Here is a 25,581-nt window from a genome sequence, read left to right on the forward strand (position 1 = left end):
CACCAATGATAATGCCTGCACCCGTACTAGGCCGCGCGACGACCGCCATCTTAGTTTTCGTCCTCTCCCTGCAGAGTTCGGTCCGAGCGGCACCTTTTTGAACTCGTCTCAGGCTGTTTTTTTTTCTGACCGTCGTTCACTGCAATTATAGTTGTATAAATTCGCCATATTGTAATTCTTCACACAATTCTTTGTAATTTTGTCTCGCAGTTGACATTTCATATATATATATTTTTTTATAAGTTTTCAAGCATGGATTGAATAGTTCACAAAATTAATTGATTTGATTCAAATCTCTTAAAGCGTGTGTCCAATATCTGCTCTCAAAAGTAATGAGTTACCCGGACCACAAAGATCAAGAAACTTGCCAATTACTCTTAGTCATCTGTAAATGTACCAAAACTGTTTATAATGGCGCACGCGCAAATCCTTACCCTGCCTAGGATATATGCACAAATCGAATATAATAATACCTGTTTATATTTATAACGTTTAATATCTATCCTCATTCCGTTATACTCCACTTTTCAAACTGGCATCCCGATCGATAAAACGTATTCGTAATTTTTAATATATATATATTAACGAGTGATGTGTAAAAATCTAACCTCGATAACGAGAAAAATTAAGTGTTATCGTGTTGCAAATAAACTTAGAATACGAAAATCGCCTACGGAAGTTAACGTAGAATTCTTTAAAATAATGCTGAGCACGATAACCCCCCCCCCCCCCCCCACACACACACACACAAATTGTTTTCTTCTACATTTCTTGACGCGAATAACACGTAGTTGCCGCAACCAACGATAGAATTCGCTGCCAGAGCAGCTTTGTCAACTATCGAATCATTCCGACTTACGATAAAAGCGAAAAAGACTGGAAAAAAAATACTACATGCCGGCTTTGGAACTGATTTCCGACAAAAATAAATTATTAAAATACTGCCAACATTGTTAAAATATTCATGAAACAATGAATATTACATGGTTGACGAGCTTCGCGGCGCCCGCCACAGAGAGCTTAAGACGTGGAAACGCCGGAGCGCGCAGCCCGCGGGCGAGGATGCGGGATGCGGGATGCGGCCCACGTAACGTCCGTTACCTTGCGACGGCGGGAGCGTGGCTGGCACGCGCCCACGCTCATCGCCGATACGGGCGCATCATTACCACGCTCGCGAGCCTTCGAGCCGTCCAGCCGTCCACCCGGTGCAGTTCACTCGCAACCACGTCTCTGCGCTGTCAGCTAGGAACACGTTGCGTCAAATTACGAAAAAGTAAAAGGGGAAAAAAATTCGTTACCCGTAAAATTCAAAAAATAAAAAAACTATTCCTTTAAATTTATAAAAATGTTCGTAGATTTTTTACTGTCATTTCATTGTAGTTGTTTAAGATTTATATGTATTTATTTGTGACGAGGCAAAAGCTTCGGAGTAAAAACAACTAGGCCAAAATAATTTTTTAAATTATTTCTAAATTAATTATTACTTCGTCACACTTACTGACACTTTACAACTAATACATACATTTGAAGGTGAAAAACAGACAACTATACATACGTAAATTCGAATGGTAGCATATTCTGTCAAATAAGAGTTTTAAAAGTGCTCTCTCACTTATATCTTGGTGCTTTTAATTTAGAAATCTTAATAGGAAAATACTTTTTTTCGGGCGATACCGACGAATAACGCTTCGTGTATCTTCAGGAAAATTCTTCCTTGACTTTTAAAGCTACAGGAAACACGGAACGATATCAGATGTGCTTACGAGGTAACGGATCTGATTCTAGCAAATTTAAATAAATATTTTCCGTACTCTATGGAAATTCTTTACACTGCCGTAGACAATGCGTGTTTCACGCATAATAATCCTGTTATAAATTCTCGTCAGTAAATTTGGTAATTAAAAACACTAACAAGACAAACATATTCTAGCAAGACAATATACCACCCTCAGAAGAAATCCAAACATTGAAAAAAATTCGAGCAAGTCTAGCCTGAACTAAATTCCTTAATTTTACACAACAAACTATATGTGTTAACTATTCATTATAATTATTGCTACGCGAACCATATCAAAACTAAATAAAACTAAATTGTTGTCAAATGATTCCACAATTGCTCCATGAACCTGTAACGAGGGGTTACGTCCGTTACGTTCTGTTTACTATTATGACGCTCACGAACACTCGTGAGAAGTGCTGTGATTCGCCTATTGTAATATCAATGCAATGTAACTTGGGCGGTGTCAGTACACCGTGTATCTTCCCACAGAAGCTGTGGGGGCACATGGCTCGTGAAGTCGGAGATTTCAGGACTAGAAATAATGACAGCTGGACAAAATAAACTGTTAGTTTTTGCTAGAGTGTTTTACTTTGCCGAGTGAAAGGACAAGTCGTAACTAGATAAACTAGTTTGTCACCCGATATTTCTTGGCGGTACTCGCTACGGCTCGCAGCCAATGTTGGAAAAGTGCTGTGAATGGCAACTGTACTATTTGTTGTGATTTAACGAGTGTGTGTGTGAAGGCTCATTATTATTCTTATGCATACATCCAATTATTAATTTGGTTATTTTAGCAATAACCATTCTGCTAAGTACCTATCTGCATATTGTCTTCCTCTCGGTAATCTTCCCAACAAACCATAAGGCGTGGCTAGACGATAAGTGCCACAATATCAATTGACTCGTTCCGAAAAAAGAAAACGTTTTTACCAACAGCGACGACAATTACTAAATTAGTTACAAATATATTGACGTGATTTCATTACCTATGATTAAAAAAAAACACTGTACAAGTACAAGATCGTTCGGCAAACGGAGTTAAGGAAAATCATACAGCAGATCAAATTAACGGCTTTTAACAAGTCACTTTGGATGGTTTACCCTTTTTTAATTACAATTACCAGTCTAAATAAACGTTGTTTTAGTGTCCAAAATATTTTTCAAGTATTGTGAATTTTCTTTTCTCACGATGCTGCATTCAAACGGAGCTAAACGAAAGAGCAAAATACTGATTGAAGTTTTCACAAATAAATACCGAAACGTATCTCATGATGATACGTTATAAACTAGTAAACACGTTTCGTCACGATTTGAACATAACTTTGAAGTCGAGAAATACAGATAGTCAGAAAAAAAAAAGAATACGGTCCTGAATTCTCCTCTGAAATGAAAAGCGAAGACATCCCGAGGTTAATCACCCACCAGCCAAGTGGTGGCGCCCTTTCTGCATCGTCGTGGCTGCAAGACATTCCGAACGAGAACACACATTCCCGTGGTTATTGATGCGGCGGGGAGGAAATGACAAGCGATAACTTCAACACTTACACGATATTACCCGGGGAACAGCGCGCAGTTGCTCTCCTGAATAGGCGACGCCAAAACAAGCAGAAATCCCAAGAGGCAAGCACGAGGACGGGGGGGGGGGGGGGGAGGAGAGAGAGTTCCCCGCCACTTTCTCGTAGTTTTCCCTCTCTCCTCGCCAAACTTCCCTTTCGCAAGGGATGACGAAGGGAGCGGCGGAGGCAGAAGGGCAGAAGGGGTGCGCTATTGAATACTAATTTACACGGGCAGCCAGCTGGCGGTGCCATGGAAACCTCATCTACCGAACACTTTATTCATAGACAAACTGTTTGACACGGTTCGCGTAAAACATTTTAAAACGACATTTAAAGCGGGGAAACTTGGAAGTACTAGCCGAAGGGGAGGGAGGTATCGGGGGAAGGACGGAAATGTGTAGCTGTTCGATGCCCCAAGAGAAACAACAACCGATTGGCACCCGCGATGCACAGCGAGCCGAGAAAAATATATTTTCTTTTTCCTCGCCTGTCTTCATTTGCAACCATCGCATATTTATTTATCCGGCTATAATTACACTGTTCTCAAACGATCTAGGAGAGATATTTATCAAAATTATCCTAACTAGCCACTTCGCCAACCTAATATGAACTTGAGAACAGTGCCGATACGTCACAAAGAACACCAAAATACGCATTAATCCTTACGTAGGCGGAAGTGTGTGGGAAAGCTAAAATGAGTACAATAAACTCATATAATTTTTTTTCCCAACGAAACATGATACCTCACCGGTTATTTTTCATATTATTAAGTGATTTCTTCAAAATTAAGAACAAATATAAGTACATCCCCCCCCCCCCCTTTTTTATGGTTCTAATAAATAGGCCTATTTGAAATGGTTACAAAAAAAATCCGAAAGAAAAATTCGGAGGAAACCTCTAATAACCCACTCAGTGTGAGAAAAAAAATAGAGAAGATAAACAACAGCTTTTAAAACTTCTGGTTCAGATGCAGACTGGAAACTTCAATAATTGGCATTTCTGATTTATGTTTCAATTTTCTTTAAAATATTAACACCGCATCTTTAATCATGGAGGCTATTAAGTACGTGACACACGCCATAAAGTAGCTAAAAATTGCGTTAGGTCAATGATACGGTTTCGTTCATCATCGTACGACAATCAACAGTGACAAAATAGCGAACATCCTCGTGACAGTCATTCAGCACGGACGCCGAAAAATACTCACTCGCATTTTTTTTTTCCCGTTCCTGCATAGAGATATAGAGAGAGTGCGACGCTTAGGCATCTGAACCGTCCAATTTGGCATTAAAACATTCCGCAATCCGTCACACAAATGCTCATTTCACGGACGTATCGAGACCCCGAAATCACGAATTCATCACACACTCAGACGTATATTTTGAGCCGAAAGTGCGTTGATTGTTTCCAACCCTACGCAAGGCGACACTTTGCTGCCGCAGAGAAAATTACAGGTTTCACTTCTTAGCAACAGATTGCTCTGGGCGTGTTTCACCTGACTAACGTTTACAGCAGTCCTCCCCAAATTCAGTGAATACGCTGTAGAAATTTTGAATGACACATTTTCGCCGTGTGATGATAAATATTTAAAAAAAAAAGTAGTTTCTGCAATACCTCTTTAACAGCGCGATGAAAAGTTATATTTACATGTATTATGTTTAAGAGATAAATTATACCGTAAACAGAGGTCTAATAAATAAATACAAATGGAATATATTTTTTGACGTGAAGTCTAATAAATCGATGAACGCCGGCTACACGCACGAAAAAGGGTCCCGTTACGAACATTGTCCCGTTACGCTGTGTCCCGTTACGCTCATTGTACGCTTGCGCCGCATCTATCTCTCTTCCACTCGATTGGAACCATCTATTTGACTTTTTCGAGGCACATTAAACTTGAAACACTCCCATTCGTTTCCTACTTTTCCTATCATCGTCCTATCCTTAACAGAATAACACAGATTGGAAGAAGTTAAATAGCAAACACGTATAAAAGTTATAGTTAAAATAATCTCTTCGTTAAAGTAATAAACATATTTGAATTGATTAGTGCAAATAAAAGTAAATATATCAATTAAATTGTAGACTTCATTTCACTCCTTCTTTGTATCCATACAAAATAGTAATAATTCAATAAAAATGATTCAATTTTATTCATAAAAGTATGCAATCATTTCATCAATGTTTTGTTATGACGTCACGTTAAACTATCGTCCGTAAACCGACTTTACAGACAACCAATTTTTTTATAATGGTACTAATACCTCTGGCCGGTGAGACACAATTCCCTTCTCGGGTTCAGGAGTGTTCTGCTCTGTTGTCCCTTCACCGCCATACTGCGGAAAGCAATGGCGAACCACCACAGTCATTTCGCATAGTCCGCCCCAGTCACTTCACGGTTGGGCCTTCAGTCCAAGCCTCAGGGCCAACACACCCATCACCACGCACACTCTCTGCCGAGGAAATACCTACTGCCCTGCACAAGTTATGAAAGCCTGTAGATTGTGTAAACGCACATTGGCGGGCGCAGGGGAGGCGGGATGGATAGGATATACACAACCCCCCCCCCCCCCAACTACCACAATTATGAAAAAAATAATCAGTGAAGACAATATATAACAGTGTGAGACAGAACATCGCCTACGGCTATTACTGTGGGTTCTTATATCAGTGTGTTAGTGCCAATAGTAATGTAACATAATATATTGAATTCATGTGATATTTTTTTTACTATTTTTTTCCTTCAAAATCCGAGATAATAGTTCCTTATGGCGTATTCAGTTGTATTTTAAAGTAAAATTATAAAATAAAAGGAATTGGTCGTGTTTGTTATGCAAACCTGTAGAATTAACAAATATATATATATTTTTTTGGAATGTATAAAACTTTTAAGGAACATTGTTCCGGGGGAGCAACTGTTCTGTGTAACATGTACATTTGAATTTCAACGTAAAATAATAAAATAACTAAACATCTAAATGTATTTTCGATGCAAAACTGAACATATATAGATGGATAATAACAATTTTTTATATAACCTGAAAAACAATAAGGAACAATTACTAATTTGCCCCCACCTTCACCCGAAAAAAAAAAATTATTTAGTGTCAGCCACCGGTTGTCCAGCAGTGCCGACGACAAGCCCTTCCAATCAGCGCTGGGCTTGTTCACGCATTCGGAATCGCCAGGGAGTTACGAGACCCCATCAGCCGCGCTCAAGACAACTTATTATTTTTGTCATCATTTGGGGGAGGGGGGTTCCGTTCTCTTCTGTTTTGGAAAACTATTGTGTTTGTTTCGTCTTTTCGTTTTGTCGTGTTTTTGTCTCGTTTCAACCGTTGTGCTGAATTTTTTTGTTGGGTTCAATATTTTTGTGCTGTCATCATTTGTGTTTTTTTTTTTTCGTTCTCTTAGACCATTTTGCTTTGTTTTCCTTTGTTTGTTGACCATATTTCTGTTATGGAATATTATGTGGTGTTTATTTATATCCTGTTGAAAACAGCAATTTTTTGCTTAATTTGTGTTTTACTATTTTGTGGTTTTTTTGTAGTTTTCCTCTACAGACATACATGTGCTTAGCAATGGCGTACGTCCAAAAGCTTACATCAAAGACGCGCCGTCGAGTCCCGCAGGATGAATCTCCTCAGTTCCTCCAGCCCTCCCTGGATCCCGAGCAGCGACCGAGAGCTGCGGAGATGCTGGACTCCCGGCGCTTCCCTCCAAGGCCCCCAGTCCAGTCACGACGTCGCGCGGGGAAGCACAAGTCACGCAAGATGAGCAGGCAGTTCGCTCGCCGTCAGACCAGCCACTTTTAACACGGGTCATGCGGGCGAGACGATGAAAAACCTAATTGCAAATACACGTGGCGAGAACACGAACAAACGAAAAAAAAAAGAGCCCATACACCCGTCTGCTAAACGACTGTAACAGAGCTATTACACATTGTTTCCTTGTAAAATAAACTTAGTTATTCTGGTGATGTCTCGTTACAAACAGCATTTAAGTATCGGTCTCACACGCCAAGTTGAATTGTTAATTTCTCATCATTACCATCATTTAACAGATAAACCTAACATTTTAACATGATACTTCTTTTGCATCTGTCGTTCTACAGATTTTCAATAAGTGCAATATTATGAGTGTAAAAAGTCGCGAAAATGTTCGTATTTATCATCACTTGCACAACTTTTTACACCCATTATATTATACTAAGCAAATATATGTTAAAAATACATGTTACAGCACAACAAAATCAACGGAAGAATCATGCTAAAATTAAAATTAGCCCTCAAATAACAGTAATGAGAAAATTAAGAAAACAACGTGGCGTATAAGACAGAGACAGGGCCTTAGGAAACGATTCACTTCCATGTGAGAGTTCATTAGTGCTATCCCATTTCCGGCTTGCACGATTGTTTCACTTTGGATCATCGCCGCTGAGAAGGTGGAATAGCATCTCTGCCGTACAGTATTAGACTCGGAACACCCAACTACACTAGAAAAAAAATACCGGACAGCTCTATGGTACCAACAAAGGCGTGTGTACGACAAATAACTCGGTGGCATGGTGGGACACTACAGTGATTTTGTTATTATTTTATAGTTAAATAACGTATTTTATTATCTGGGTATACTTTTTTTTTTATTCTATTAAGAAAGTCCGAGCACTGGAGGATTATTTTTGCTATGAATACGTATAAAAGTAAAAAAAAAATGGGTTGCGATAAAATTAATACCTCACTTAAAAGCTGCCATCTGTTGAACTGGCGTGACAAAAACGTCATATCTGTCACACAAAATTCACTAAGCTCTCGTGCATTGGGTGGTAGTGCATTTGGCACAGCGCGCTCGAGTGGCGCCATGTTGGTGCAAGAGCAAGACTGTTCTCGGTGCAAGAGACGAAGGGGCGTTGCTAATGTGTGCGGATATGTAGAGGGACTTGTTTTGGGCGGAGAAGAAACATAACGGGGACTCTACAAGGCAGAGAGCTGGAAGCTGGAATTAGATAGCTTTAAGTGCCCGTTTGATTTGTAACATGTAAACGTAAATATTATTGTAATTATCAACCGCTTGTTTAGTTATTTAAATGAAGTGAAAATGCATGAGAGGTTTCAGATTGAAGTATGGAATTCTGGCTTTTCCAGAAACTTCCCTTCTTTGACTAAAACGTTCCCGATTATTCATTTTATACTTGTTACGTGACCAAGTTTTCTGCCACAAGCTTTACTTTCTAGTTTTCCTGGCGCTATTGTTTTAGTCATATTCCCTAAGCTGGCAACTACCCGAAGAATAATCTTTTAAAAACACGCAACAAAATTGATTTCGCGATAAAAATGATTTAATAAAAAAATTTTTATACCTGACAGACTGGGAAGGCTGAAATGGGATCCGCGCACTTATCTTAAATGGGTAATTAACGTGGTTTCCTCCAGGTGGCGAGCTACAAAAAAAAATGAAAAGAGGGGAGACGGCAGACAAAATCACTTCGCAGAAGAGAGGGGAAGACAAGGGGTGCAAGGGTCAGACACACCTGGAAATGTTTTCGTTGGCGCGGCGCTCTCGTGTTCCAACCCCTCCCTCCCGTATGACGGACCCCCACTCCACTCCACCATAACCGAATCAGCAACTTCCTGTTATTCCGCCTGGTTGCCGGCATTCTAGCGCCATCTGTCGCGCGCAAGGGGAAGGGGGGGGGGGGGCACACTCCATCCCGCAGACACCCATCGTTATTTTCAACGGGGAGTTATGGTCCCCGCGCGACAAGTATCCCGGGCCCCGCACCTGCGGGAGGGGAGGGTACGCACCTCCCCTCGTGGGCGGGGAAAGGGTTGCGGGGCGCAGGCGAGTCAGTGACCTTGCTGCCTCTCGGGGGCAGATGTGGCAACCCCGCACAGCTGTCGGCGACGAAGACGCCAGGTGCTGAGGGCCCCGCTCCCCGCCCGAGGCGTGCAGTAGTGGGGAGGGGGTGAGCTGAGGAGGGGCGGGTAGGGACTACCGCGGTCCGCTACTCGACTCCCGAGTGCGCCAGGTGCCGCACAAGGATGAAAAAAAAGGGGGGGGGGGGGTATTTTACCCCCCAAAATAAAACGCTGTAATCACGACCCCGCGGTCAGACAACCCCCACCCCCCCGGCCCCGAGTGCTTAAAAAAAACCTATGGCGCGATGGTAAAACACTGGGTCCAGCCAGACATCGTGATCTTAGGTTTTCCAAGGTTTCCCGAAATCACGATCACTCCAGATAGTTGCTGACTAAGCTGATTCCTTTCTTCTTTGTTTTCGTTCGTGTGAGTCCGTGTCTAATGGCCAGCTGTAAATAACAACTAATGATTAAATGAATAAGAATTAAATCTATTGCGGGAAAAATAACATCGCACCACAGCCACGTTCACCAACTATTGTCAGTTGTACACAAAAAAAAACACCCACACCCACCCACACACGCTTGAATTTTAGAGAAGTTTTCAAACCTACTCCAATAATTCGAAGGAAAAATTTTAAGCGTCAAGTTGATTATGGCGATTATTTAGTTGCCGGCCCCAGAGCAGGGACAAAACTAATAACGGGGGGAGGGGGGGGATGCGCAACTGAACACTAAACTAGCAGAATAATATTTTTTACTATGGATATTTACTTGAATATCGTAGTTAGAACACAAAAAAAAAATGGTTGGAGGCCAGATGAACTAAATTATTTGTATTGAAAGATACATACATATATATAGTCAAATATTTAAAAATTGATATTTTTTTTACTATCAAACACTTTCGATGTATTAAATTACTGCAAATAAACCATTCACTTACCAAATAAGTTGAATCAAAAATATTTGTAATGGTGGAATTAATGTGTGGAATTAAATGAGGTGTTGTCGGGGAAGGTTTTGGTTTTACTGGTTAAAATGCGGGAGGGCGGAGGAGTGGGGGCATATGAGTTCTTGCCCCGGGTGGAAACTATATGGCCTAGTTACGTCTCTGCTCCAGTGGTGAAGAGGTCGTGGATCTAGTCACACCTGAGGCAAGTTTGTATAATTAGTTTCTAGGCCACACCTCCTCTAAGCCACCAGCACAGGAGGGACGTTATAGACAGTTCAGTTCATATTATCTACATATTATTTTTAAAAAAAACACAAAACACATATACATAAATACCAAGTTTACCACACTTTCACCTAGCCGATTTACTGCTTTCCCTATCATAAAAAACATTTTCCCCCCATGTCTTATCTGTGTAGCTGGCAAGATAAATATATTACAATACAGGTCATTATCCACACATTTGAAGGTACAGAATCTACTATCAAAATTTCCGGCACATTATATAGTTTGCACAGTTACGGTTTCCTTCAACAGCGCTAGTCTGGGAAGTTTAATTAATGATGACAAAAATAAACAAATTAAATTCAGATAATTAACAGCACACGGAGATATGGTTAAAATACATAACATTTTCAAGACATGATACTACATAGTACGAAAAATTGATAATAATGTTTTGAACGTGTTTGAAGAACGTTTTCAATTCCCAAAGTTTTCCCTGTCTGGGAGAACCCTGAAAATACGCTTCAGTATAACAAAATTGACATAACTGAAAAAAATACATAATCCGGGAAAATAAGAAGCAAAAATGTGAGTGAGTCTTTCAGTACTCGCCAATGATGTGTAACATCTAACCTCGGCAACAAGCAAATTCATGTGTTCTCATGTTGCAAACGCACATAGAATACGAATCTCGAACACGCAATATAACGTAGAATTATTAAAAAATAATGCCAAGCGTGATAATAAACATTATACCCTAAATGTATTTTCAACTACATCTCTGAACGCGAATCACAAGTAGTTTCCGCACCCGCCGCTAGAATTCGCTGCCGGGGCAGCTACGTCGACTATAGAATCATTACATTTGTGGACAGAAATGTTAACCTATATAATAAAACGGCTCCGATAAGTGAAAAAGACTTGAAAAAAAAACTAAACTCCGGGTTTAAACCTGATTTCCGACAAGGAATTTTATTAAAAAACCACCCATCATTAGGGACAGGAAAAATTCGCGGTTTCAATGACCACTAGGATAGACTCCACGATTCTCTATGTACTCGGGCAACTATCACCTGGTCATTGGCTACCGACTCGGGACACCTGTTTACTGCGATTCTTATGATTCGATACTTCTTTTGTTGAGTGTTTGCCATTGGCTCAGAGTCCTTCAGGTAAATTGCAGTCCAATCACTGACGCAGCATTAAACTAGACGAGTTTGGATTCCAGCCTGTCTCGAAAGGAATCCGCGAATTTTTACGGTCTCTACCAATCATTAAACAGTTAATACTATAAAGTTTCCCTCTGACTTTGTGAACGTTTGTTCGCGTCATCCGCCACAGATGGCGAATGTTTACACATTTCCGTTTCATGCGACTTCCATTCAGAAAAATCACTCCTACCAAATGCCGTATACCGAGAGCTAAGATGTTACACATCAGAAACGCACTCCTTACAAGAACTATGCCACTCGCTCGGTCCACGGAGACACTGCAGTGTAACTGCACAAACAGGTTGTCGATTAACGGATCCGACAAGACTTCACCCTCCGAGTTCCTCGCCCAAGGCGGCCAAAAATAGGTCACAAAACCCGTGTCAGGAAATGCCTTGTTTAGAAGCTACAGGCTTTGAATATATATACTGTATAGAAGTCGCGAGTGGATAGGATTTACTCTACGTTTTTCAGAAGCGTATGATGAGCAGCTTGGGAACTTCACCGCTGCAGTGCGCTGCCGTAACGCCCTGTATCGTCTTAGTTGTTATTTACACGTTAGAGCGCAGCGCTGTCGCCCGCTGTCATTCCCCGCACCCCTCATCCATCATTCACTGCAGCTCAACGTCGTTTAACGGGAGGGGGAAGGGGTGTTTTAAGAGTTCGGCACTTGTCCGCTAGGGACCACCACAAGTCGATGCCCTAGAGATGGTGGCGATTGCGGCGGTGAATTAACCAACTACCTCAAAACCGTATTAGAAATTTTAACCTGGGCTGGCGACTTCTATACAGTATATATATTCAAAGCTACAGGCGCTTTAAATTCTGGAGTACGTGAAAAGGGAAGGGGGGGGGGGGGGGGCGCGAAAAAAAATTTAACAACACTTGACAGAATTTCGAGGGGAGGGTTCCTAGAATGGACTTTTTTTTTTCACCCCCCCTCCCCCCAGCCACACTGACAGCAAACCAGATAACGCCTTAAGACGCAACTACTGGTCGCCACACTTCGCTAAGGATTTCGACTCGACCACTGCCTGCAGGGAAGTAAATTACTGCCACGCAACGGGGTAAATAAACCGACCGGCATAAAAGTTACGGGCCTAACTGGCTGCCAATAAGCCAGTTGAGCTCAGAGTTTTATCAAAAATAGAACAGTCTTTGACGGCTAAATCGGAAATCTTCAAGATAACATTTTTGGAATGATTTTTTTTTTAAAGGGAAACTTCACATGGACAGGCAACTTACGGTTTTTTTTATTACCAAGTTGTTAAAAATATAGGACAACCAAGTAGGTATGTATAATTTTAACTGTAACAGTAATGTATAGTGTTTCGATAAAACATTTTTTTACTTATTTTATGTATATGACTTAACGGATTGTCAAACTTATGCGTCAAGTGTTCTATTTTTCTTTCAACAATTTTACTACTAAAAAAATTACAGTCTGGACATTTGATTAACTTACAGCAGATGTGGCCAACATTTCCATCGAGGATCAATTACAAACAATTAAAAAATCGAGCGAGTCAATTTGGAGTGTGTAAGGAACTTTTAGTGCCTTATAATTTTGCGACATACGTAAGTACAAGCAACTGAGCATTGAATGAATATTAAAAAAAACATATAAATTGATAAAATAATCAACAAATTTAAATAAAACTTTATTTAGCTTAGCAGTCGAGCAGTGGTTTTCTGTCGGTGTGGTGGACCGGACCACTGCCCTAGCCATGGCAGCCGAAAATTGTCCGCGCCAATGGGTTGTCCGCCACTGACGTAAAGGATCAATTGAAATATCAACAGTAGTCGCTATAAGTATAAGAAACTCGGAAAATATATGCCCCATTACCTGACCAATGGTGCCGGTTCTTTGTCTCTTCATGTGATATGGACTGTTTAGGATGACTGGTTGTTACCAAGGTATTGCGCAAGGCGCACATACTGGGATCCAGTACAGAAATTCCATACAGGCGAAGATGGCCTGGTAACATGTATGCAGGCTAAGTCCTTAGCCCTAAGATATAATTTTAATATTTTGTGTTTAAAATAAGCATTATTTCTTAAACTTTTTTTTTAAAACTAAAATCTAAATACCATTGAAAATTAATGTTATATATAATTATGAAAAAAATGTATTTAATTGCCATAAAGTACGATGTCCATTAGAATGTACACTATTACTCAAACATTCAAAGTTTGTATAAATGTTATATGTCATTGACATATAAATTATCCACATCAGTGTATAAATAGACTGAAAGCCTTAATGACGTCCATAGCCTTAAGAATTAAATATATATAGCGAAAAAAATATATAAAATCAATATGCCAAGAAAACCTCACCTACGTGCATTAAAGAAGAAATGGCACAGCTATCCAAATAACGCTGGCGTGGCCGGTTGGTTACCAATTGGCTGAGCGAACACTCCAAAGATACCAAAATGGGTAACACGCACTTTTTTGTTCATGTTCTCATTCCATTTTTGTTAGCATTATTTGCTACCGATAAATTATTTTCAAAAATTTCCACGCTTGCCAATAAGTTTTTCTTTTTTCACAAAACGATTTGAAAAAACTGCTGAAACTCCTCACTTGAACGTGGCAACAATGGAGCCTTTCCCCCTACGTTAGTATCAGGACGTCACAGGAAATGTGGCCAAAAAAAAACTACTTCGAAAAACCCCCAGTATCCTGTATAATGGTCGTATTTGCAAAAACTACATCGCAAAACCCCTTTGAAGTTTGTTTTCCTGGCATACCTGCTGGTAAGTTTAGAAATAAGCGTGTATAAGAAAGAAAAAACCAGTGATTTCTCGCCGCGATAGGGATGCACGACTAAAAATACAGCCTTAATGTAAGAATTATACACTAGTTGGCGATTATTTTTAAAAATACGAACGCTTAAAAGGCGAAAATAATAAAATAATTATAAAGTCATAAGTAGTAAGCCTAGGGTTGTGAATAATTCTAGATGCTAGACGTAGACATAAATAACGTATATCAATAAATGCAATCACATTTTGAATTCAAAATATGAACTTAGCAAATGTGAGATATTCTAACCTGGTGGTTTTAATTTTTCTTTTCTTTTTTGAAAATGAATAAAAACCAACCAGAATGAAAAATAATGAACCTTCAAACAAGGAAAGAATAATTGCCATGCAAATAAATAATCAAATTAATCAATACGTAAAAAATAAAATAAAAACAAATACGTGAATAACATAGGCCCACGTATCGTAGCTGCTCATGGAAATGTCTGTGCTAGCCAGTGTGACGGTGGCTCGCTGTGCCTCGACCGAATGCAGAATTTTCTCGCTGAGCGACGGCAAGGCAGGGATAGCCCGTTTTCACACAACCTCCTGACACACACACACACACACACACACACACACACACACACACACACACACACACACACACACAAAACACCGCGTTCCTCAAAACATTTGCGAAATTTGCTGTTGGGAAACATAAAACCGAATTTACTGTATCAATCTGGCTAACCTTACCTTATTTATAACCTCCAGAACAAAAAAAAAAAAAAAAAGTTCCGAAAATGCAACAAAAAAAAAAACAACATTCGGGCTTGAGTGAACGTACGGTCGATTGGCGAAAAACGACGTCAAGTGTCTTTTTAAAAATTATTATTCACGCGCCGCCGGCGATTTTCGTGGTAGGTACTTCGCGAGAGGCCCGCGCGGTGCGCAGCAAAAAGACTCGACGTCCAACGGACACAACACGGCGGCAAGGTGGTTTTTATTCCCGACGCAGAGGCACGAAAGAAGAACGCGTCGGTCGGAATATTGATAAGCAATGATCGAAAACAACACAACAGCCTGCGTGTTTCTCCATTTCCCGTCCGAACGCGCGGACGAACGGACACGCGGCTCGTGGTCTGGAAAAGTCAGGGCGGCCGCGGGCGATCGCTCGGGTTAATCGGATCGGTAACGAATAACAAACCCGATAATGACATTAGCCCGTTCAATTGTTTTTTTTTTTTTCCTCCCGGCCCCCTGCGCCCGCAGAGGTCTGCCTCGGCGGCGTCGCAGCCGGCGGTTCCCACGGCGCGCGACGTCCCCCCTCCCCCGCCCAGCGCCCCCGCGGCGAGTCCAGGCGCGCAGGGGCGCCCGTGGCTCGCTCCACTCCCGGCCAATCAGGTGTGCCACATTCTTAAGTAACAATAAACCGCCTCTTCAAAGCATATTTATTACGCATTACTAAAGTATCGAAAAATTCGTTACCGAAACTACGGTTACACTTGATCTTAAAAACATTAAAAAAAATAATAATAAACAGCCTCTTCAAAGCCTATTTTAACGCATTTCTAAAGTATCGAAAAATTCGTTACCGAAACTACGGTTAAACTTGATTTTAAAAACATTAAAAAAATAATAATAAACAGCCTTTTTCAAACCTATTTATAACGCATTGCTAAAGTATCAAAAATATTCGTTACCGAAACTATTGTTACACCTGATTTTTAAAAAGTGAAAATTCACGCGTTCCCGTGTTGCAAATACACCTTCTCGCACACGAAATTTAACGTATAGTTATTTTAAATAATGCCGCGTGAGATAAACTTATACGCGAATTGTGGTTTAAAATAAATTTCTTAACGCAATCACAAGTAGTTTCCGCACCCGACGCTGGAATTCACTGCCATTTGCAGACCGATATTTTAAAACTATACATATAATGAAAGGGATATGATTTAGGCGAAGAATACTTATATAAAAAAAAAAAAACTAATTTCAGGCTTTGGACCTGATTTCCGATTAGAAATTTTATTAAAATGCTGTCCATCTAATTTAAATTCATTAAAGAGTTAATACTATAAAAAAATTCCCTTTGTCTCTGTGAAGTTTGGTTCGTTCCATCGGCCACAGACGGCAGCACCGTGGTTCTACATTTCCCTTCCATGCTACTTCCATTCCATTTCACTTAATTACTCCTAAAAATGCCTCATACCGAGAGCTAACACGTTATACATAGAAAAAAAATTACGGCAGGTACAGTAACAAAAAATATTAAAAAAAAATAGAACCGACTTCAAAGTATAGATGCCACCAGTAGTTTATTATTTTATTTTCACAGATTTTTTTACAAGGGGATTACGGGGGGAGGGAATTGCCTCCTAACCCCATCACCACTCCCATAGGAACTTCACTAGGCCCACAATGGCACACGAGTCAAGATAGCACTGATCCCACAAAGCCCAAAGTGCTGTTTAGTTTTATATTACAACAAAACAAGTAAATATAAACATTCCCTGTTTGAAGCTATGTTAAAAGTATACAACGTTTCCATCACACACGTAGGCGAAATTAACTGTATGAATATTTTTGGAACTTCCATGTCGTAAAAAATATATATTAACCAAACGTTTGAGTTCTTTTTCGAAATTTTTTTTTTCCTATCGAGGATTGAGTTCAAATATTTCACGCGGATATACGCCACTGTTTGTTATACTGCATATCACAGCGAAACTTGAGTGACATACTCTGCTGAGGTCAAAAGTTCAACGCACAGAACAGCAACTGACTCCTCGTCGTCAGCCTACTGCGTTCGTCCGTGTTTGGATTTTTTTCCCCCTCGACCAATTCGTTCCACGGAATTCTCTTTGCGATGATGACATTACACTCTTTCGATAGCGCCATCGTGAAGGTCCTTGATATTTTTTGAGATGAGACTTAACCTATGGGACTGGAAAATCCCGCAGAGAAAAGTGGGACTCAAGAGCTTTCAACAATTGGCAAGGGGGGGGGGGGGGAAGACCTCCTTAAAAATGTTTTAAAGCCTTGGTCAGAAACTTAAATTTCGACTATGACTTTAATTTAGAATGAATCATGTTTACATTACATGAATACGATTGTACAATTGAATGACGTGGACGGCACAAGGGCGGTAACCCTCCTTCGGAGAGCCTACCCAGCGCGCGGAAACCCCGACCTCAGTGGGCGGTGACAACATCGGTGACCAGGCATAACCCGCCACGGTCCCCTCAGACCCCTTACCACCCACGCTGGAGCGCGTCTGCGAAACGCTTCGTTTTGTGAACCAATAAGCTGGTACATCGTTTAAATGTTCACCTTGAATAACGGAGAACGCTGGTTAAACAAAATAAAAAAAAAAATGTCCAGGGATTTTTGTAAATTTTCGGGTACAAAGTTCACTTACAAGAATAATCTAAGCACATATGAATAAAAAAAAACATTCAATAAACCGATCACGACTCATGCACAAAATAAACTTGTTTTCTTCCACATTTTTATGCCGAAACCAGAATTCCGGTAGTAGACGTACAGCTCAATTTCTACCAAGACACAGTCATCTGAAATTACGAAGGACTCTTCGTTCATTCGAGGTGAATTGTTTCGTAAAATTTTACTGTGATTTCTAACAGTGTAGTTACGATACGCAACATTTTGAGCGTCTGATAATAAATACCACGCGGGTTGCCAACACTCGGCGTGGACTTTTACATACCCGGGCACACACACGGTGCGCAGAGCTTCAGGAAAAACAACGCGATTTCAAAACTACTCAAGATATCCCAGTGGGGTCTGTTTACGAAAAGCGTTTAAGTGTTCGCGGAGGGCCGAAAAGTACTTTTGATTTCGGATTAAGTTTTTAAACTGTATTTTTAGAAGAGTTAAAATGGCTAAAACGTATGTTTTCAGAGTAATTTTTAGGCGTAAAACCAACCGGTAGAGATTCTTGAAAGCACTTAACGGACTTTCATTACACCTTTATCTTCATTTCTAGGCCATATAATGTCACGGTCACCGTTCAAATTTCTCAGTTACCCTGTGACGACGAGAAGACTGCACGTCAGTTCAGAGCCTTGCGCTTAGAGGCTACACCGCGCTGGAAATACCAGCGAGCGTCGCGCTTATCATCCCGCCTCACTAACACACTTACACCCCTGACGAGGCGGGCCCCTTAAGTCGGTGCCAAAAGAAACTGATAGATTCCGTGTTGGATTGTTTTCTTTGCGAGATGAAATAAATCGAGGCCGCCCCTGCCGACCACGAGGACAGGTCGACTGGCGCATTGGTAGCGAGGTAACGGCGCGGCGCATCTGTAGGTACCGGACAAGCCGGGCGGGGCCTCGGTGGTCGTGGTTGGTCGCAGGGACGACATTCCTGCGCCGCAGGACCGCGGCTTTCTCCCGACCCCAGCAGGGCCGGCGCCGCGCCCGTTTACCGACGGCCAGCGCCACCTGTCCACAAGTCTCGGGAGACCTCAGATCACATAAAAAGTTCTGCCATTCCCGATTACACCCGAACAATAATTCACCTTCGGCCAACTTCGGGATTTGTTTCATTTTGCGCAGGAAAATTGCCAACGACCATATCACGATGAACACACCGGTTCTCGTCCGATCACCCATGTTAAGCATCGTCGAGTGTGGTTAGTACTTAGATGGGTGACCGCTTGGGAACACCACGTGCCGTTGGCGCTACCAAATATATTTAAGAGTGAGGGGAGTTAGTCATGGCACCAATCGCTGCCATGGCTGGCCAATCCCCTCCTAGCACAATATGCTTGCGACCCTCTCCCTGCATGGCTAATCCCAGCATGACTATATGTATAGGCTTCGGCCTGAGACGCACCTAGGTCCCTCCCTAACCCGGACCCCTCCAAAATACACTTATTTTTAGTTAGGTTAGGAAAAAAAATATCACGCAGGACAAATGAATTCAAATATTGTTGTCGGTTAGGTTAGCTACATTAAAACACTTTAAAACACTATGGACGGTTAGTTAGGTTAGTATAGATACATTAAAATAAACAGAGAAATATATATAAATAAACCTGAGGTTGGCCGAAGGTGAATTGTTCGGGTGTAATCGGGAATGGCAGAACTTTATGTGCATCTTAGGCTTCCCACAAGTCTCCTGCAGTCATACAAGGAGCTTGGCGCAGACGTCAGTCCACCACGCGTGCTTTTGCACGGGTGCCTCTGCCCAGCACAGCGGTTGTGCTGGAATCACAACAGCAAGACAGGCGCGAGGCGGAAAAAGCCAATTCTACTACAAAAAAAAATCGCGTCAATGCGACAAAGGAGTGTGTTCTGGCCATTCTGTCATTTGAGAGAAACAATTTAATATTTAGTTACAAAAAAAAAAATCACTGGGCCACATAAAGATTTAGTAAACAAAACCACCAGCCTGACCATCTAGACTTTTTAATCGGGAGGTCTGAGGCTTCCGGACTTTACGACGTTGACGTCACAGATGTGTTGACAGTGATTTGTTAGAAATACGTTCGCGTCCATCGCCCTATTGTGATTCCAGTAGCAGAGAGATGTCAAGCTGTGGCCCTTAACTAGAGGCTAGATTTATTTCGCAGATTCCTTAGGTATAAAAGTAGACTTTGAAGCACGCGCGCATCTGCTTCACGTTGGCGACTGGACTGCAATTATCGTAAAACCTCTTGACGACGTTGGTGACTTGACTACAATTATCGTAAAACCTCTTTGACGACCCTTATGAGTGTCAGTTATAAACAAGGAGAAGTGGTGTCCAATCACGCGTAACCCAACACAAGAGGCGAGTTAAATAATTTTAGAATGAACGGCTGAAATTTTCAAGGTTTTTTTTTTTTTTTAATTCTTTCAGTTTAGCGGAAATGTTACTACACCACGCCCGATGATGGTTAATGTGTATTAATTATGAGTCCCGCAGACTTGTGCGGACCATCAACTGAACCAAAGAGTGGCTTCTCGCGATGTCCAGGTAGAAGTGCATGCATGAACCGCTGTGCCAATGAGAATACGGTTACTGAGCTACTGAACTCCCGTGAATCACCGAAACTGTATAAAAAGCTAGTCACATAAAAAATATTTTTACATTAATTTTTTTTGCGAAATAAATACTATTGTATTTATTATTTTATAAATTTCCAGATTGTTGTTTTGAAATATTAAAAGTAAAAAAAAAGCGTATCTTTCATTACTCGCCAGAGATATGTGACATCTAACCTAGGTAACGAGAAAATTCTTGTGTTCTCATGTTGCAAATACTTATAATACGAAACTCTAAACGGAAAAATTAACGTAGAATTATTTAAAATTATGCCGAGTGTGATAAATATATACATAAATTATTTTTCAACTACATTTCTTGGCGCGAATCACACGTAATTTTCGCAGCCGCTTAAAGAATTCGTTACATTCAATTTGTAGAGCGAAATTTTAAAATATATAATGAAAAAACTCCAATAAAAGCGGAAAAGACTTGAAAAATACTAAACCCCGGCTTTGGACCTCATTTCCGACAAAATATTTTATAGAATACTGCCCATCTAGTTTATACTATAAAGTTTAATACTATAAAGTTTCCCTTTGTCTTTGTGAACTTTGGTTCTCGCCATCCGCCACAGATGGCAGCGCCGTGGTTACACATTTCCGTTCTATGCGACTTCCGTACCATTCTCTAAATTAGTCCTAAAAAAAATGCCATATACCGACAGCTTAGAATTTACACGTAAAAAATATAACTTTAATAATGAAAAATTTAGTCTAACACTTTTGCTGCACGCCACGGCTATTTCAAAAGTGAAAATGTTATATATTATACTCTTCTATTAGTAATAATTCAATAAATGTTGTCAACCTCTGTTCAAATGTTTATGATGCATGCGGTAGAACTGAACTTTTTGGTGCTTTAGAATCGAAATACTGGAATAGAAACGTTTACCATAGTGGCAAAGGTGATATAATTGTTGTCATAAAACGGATTGGTTGGTACTAAATAAAACTCCATTGAAGAAACTTTTTGGTCAATGTCTTCAGGTTTTTATTGCAATATTAAAATGTCATTTAAAATATAATATAACTGTTATAACAATACTGTTAAAAATATAATAGAATGCTTTTAATGCAGTTTTGTATAGCGCCAGCACAATGGCATCCCACACTTCACAGATAGTAATAGCAATTTCGAAATTACTTTCTTTCTAGGAATTATTCTCACTGATTTTTATACACCATTTAAATTCAACCGTTTTTCCCTTGATGCCTTAAAATTCACACTGAGATAAAAAAAACAACAGAATAATCATAAAAACTTTATGCTATAGAGCATCCCACTCTTAGATTGCAGTGTGGAAGTATATGGGCGCATTCTCTCTCTCTCTAACACACGCCGATTGCCGTTAGCACTGTCCTTGTTTCTTCGTGCGTTGTTGCCAAATATCAAACGAAATTTAAAATTTTAATTTTTGGACCAAGCTTTTTTTCATATTGTATAGAATCAAAATACGCATCAGGCAATGCTTATTTTGAATACTTAACAATATTTTAAGTGTCCGAAAAAATTAAAAAAACATAACTTATTCGCTGCGAACTGTTTTGAAGTATTCCGATATGTTTCACATCAAAAAAAGAAAACCTACATGTGTATTTCATTCAGATTTTTTTATTAGTAAATTAATGCCTTAGGACGCCACCGAACAAATGTTAAGACAAAAACTGTACAGGTTTCACTTAAATATTTTTTTTAATATATTGAAATGCATTTTCTCACAAACTGAAACATCAAAAAGTTGACCCGCGGAAAAAAATTTTTCTATTAAAGATAGATGGGGGACGAAAGCGAGAAAAATGTTCACAATGAATTGAATTAGTTTTTAAAGGCAGCCCCATCTCAATTGCTTCTACAGTTTCCGTGGAAATAGCTGTTAAAGATGTGTCTTATCAATACAAGAGCGCGCGCTGCCGTCGTAAGAGGAAACAGGGTCGTGTGTTTAGATAAGTGGGGTTCTGTCCTACAAGCAATTTCAAATACATTGCTTCCTTAGTCAACAAAAAATATTATAATCGATTCTTGAACATAATATGTAAAATGTATGAAATAAATACGAAGGAATTCAATAGCGATCATGGTACAAAATTTTGAATTATTTTTTTATCCTTCTCAACACCAAGCATCTTATCAAACATTGTTTTAGCCAAAGTTTTGGAAAATAACTATGATATTATTACAAACAATTTAAACAGATTTGATAAGGTGTCTACTAAGGCAGTTACGTTTTTTTGTCCGGTGAAAATTTTTTTCGAACCCATGCAGTTATGGCTGGTCGTATCAAAAATGCATTTAGAAAACATTTTTCGGCATTAGGTAATCCGAGTTATCATACGTTAAAACGGATTCGATATTATTCATATTATGGGAGTTGTTGAGATTTTTTTGTTTTAAAAAAAATCTTCCCCATTTCGAACCAATTGTTCGGATTTTTCCCATAACTTCTCGACCGAGAATTTCCATTACCGTATTTTATTTATCATTTTGGACATGACTTGTCCAAAAATACGGCATTTATCGGGCCCATGATAATGTGATATATATATAATTATATAATTTTATATATATATATATATATATATATATATGGGATTTTTAGAACAGAAAAGAAAACTATAAGAAATTTTCGTCTACAATAGGTAGTTTTTATTTGAAATTTACATAAAAGTGGCATTATTACAAATTTATATGTGTAATAGTATAACATATTATAAATTACGATATGATTTCTTAAAATGCTTCTTGTTCGATCCAAATTACAAAGACACGCATCTCCTGAAATTCGTAATGTGTTAGAGATTTGGCAACAGCGCGCGCCATAAGCCGTGTACTGCAATCTAAGAGTGGGACGGGCTATAGCTAGTCGTATTGAATGACCTAAGGGAATTCGAAAAAAACCTTATCTTCCGAGTTATTTATTTAATTCCGTCCGCTATTGTTTACAGCTCATTTGATTAAACTTGGAAGGAAAACACACATCTCTTTTGCCGCTGGCCCCTCTGCAAAATAAAATGTGAGAAAATCCAGTCACGAACTCGCAGATATTGTAATTTCGTTTTCCACGTACAAAGATTAATATTTCACATTTTTGTTGTGTTTGTTAAAAAAAAAAAAAGGATAAAATATGCGTCATTTTACGCTAATATTTAAAAAAAATTAACAGACTTAATTTAAACTAAAGGACTTTATTTACGTTATTTCAATATAACTAGTTTCTTAAATCAATTTGAATGTAATTGTTACCTAACGCATAAAACCAGTGTTAAATTAATCAATTTCTCTTTTTTTTTATCAATACACGGTAGTTTTATACACACACTTACGATATTGTAAAAGTACATATTTATCATTAAAAATGTGATAAAATTTGCAATCGTTATAAAGTACACAATGCACTGGCATTTGTAATTAACAAATGCAAGCATGTGTAAGTTTGTTTTAAAACAGATTTAAAAAAAAACCAACAGCTATGGCATATTTACCAAATAATTAAAACTGAATTTTTATAAGTTTTACACTAGCACAACAGTGAAAATATACCAACACGTGTAGGTGTAAAATTACGCTAACATAGTCGCAGTCACTGCTGACATATACATTTTGTGTAAAAAATTACATTTTGTTTATTCTTGAACTAACTTTAGCATTGTTTACTGTGTACTTCTGGCACGCTGCTTTCTTGCACGCATTTACATTTTATGCACCAGTATGAAATGGCGCAGTAAAACAATACACACTCACATAAAAGCACTTGCGAATATTGCCCGCCTACGGTTATTGCTCAAGGTCTGACATCAAGGCAAAGGAGCGTTTATTATGTCCATAACGTTTATTACACCACTTTTTTTTTCGATGACTACTATACACTTATTGATGAATTGAAACATGTTAATTGTGTGTTTTTCAGGTTAATATTGTAACTCCAAGCTCGACCCCCGTTTATAAATACAAATAAACGAATAAATACCTAATTTATAGCAATCCTCAAATATACTTCGCTAATAAAAAACCACTACTTTGAACTAGTTATTACAATAGTCCGGTACTCATTTCTTATTTACTAATACTATTCAATTTTAATTTAAAATAGTACGTTTCTCTAATCTTGGACCGTAATCGACCTCGGTAGACTATGCATCAGAGTTGCTGACTTTTACATTACTGGGGTCGTTGGATCGCAGTTCGTTTCATGCATTAGTGTTTTCCGAGAACGTTATGTTGCTAGCCATCTCCCACTGCGTCTCACGGCATATTGCACACATATTAATGTCCTATAAATTATATTTAGGCCTATATTGTGTTAGTATATATTGCCAATAAATCATTTCAAGTTTCACTTTGCCTAGGGCCAAATTTGTATAGTTCTACTCTCCCTACAATCTCTGTGTTAATAGGATACCATGGTTTTGCTTAAACGATATAAAAAGGCTGCCCAAACGTCGGATAAGCGAAAATTTCCGCCGACAGGTGTTAAAAAAGCATATTAAACGTCAAAATATATTATAATTTTACACATTACGAACCTAATAATGTTTTACAAAAAAATTAATTTAAAAAACGGTAAACAGCAGCGCCGGTAGCTAATTAGCTGCGGTAAAGTCAAGAGCAACAAAAATAGACTACGCTCACGCTCGCAACTTGCAGTTCTGTAGTTCTTGTTAGCGATTGATGAGTTTTGCAGTGGGACTTCAAATGATAAGAAATGTCGGATGAACGAGATACCACTGTATTCGTGTTCCGTTCTCACGCGCCATGATGGCGATTTCATAATTATTAAATTACCGTGGATTAAGGGCTATTCATGTAAATTTATCACGATAGCTCTCTCACATTTTGTGTTCCATCACAATGTTTTTGTCACCTAATATTTACCAAGTTCTATCTAATGGCAATAAAAAAAAGGCGGGCATGTGTTCTTATTAATGACTGCTGCTTACGTGACATAGGGTAGAAATTTTATGAAAGTATTTGGGACGAAAAATAAGATTCGTGCTTGCGAGATAAATAATAACAATAAAAATAATGCCCCTTAATTAATAGTTATTTCAACAAAAAAAACTATAGTGCGTGTAGACCTACCCTTAATGTAACCTTAAGTCGCGTAGTTTCACGAAAGAGATTCGAAGACGCTGCATACTGTAAGTCACGAATACTGGGCGTCAGTCCGTAATTACGAGCGCGTTCGA

The 25,581-nt window shown here is 39.3% G+C and overlaps 1 protein-coding gene and 1 non-coding gene across 8 annotated transcripts in view; one reads left to right on the plus strand and one right to left on the minus strand.

The window, feature by feature from the left end:
- The window catches only part of LOC134528233 (transcription factor 12), a 500,640-nt gene that overhangs the window by 196,145 nt on the left and 278,914 nt on the right, over window positions 1–25,581 (minus strand). The gene's annotated exons all lie outside the window — the stretch shown is intronic.
- On the plus strand, window positions 18,929–19,047 carry LOC134528647 (5S ribosomal RNA). The gene has a single exon (XR_010074409.1). It is a non-coding gene; the product is annotated as a 5S ribosomal RNA (ribosomal RNA).

This window comes from Bacillus rossius, chromosome 1 (genome assembly GCF_032445375.1).
Source record: "Bacillus rossius redtenbacheri isolate Brsri chromosome 1, Brsri_v3, whole genome shotgun sequence".
Lineage (NCBI taxonomy): Eukaryota > Metazoa > Arthropoda > Insecta > Phasmatodea > Bacillidae > Bacillus > Bacillus rossius.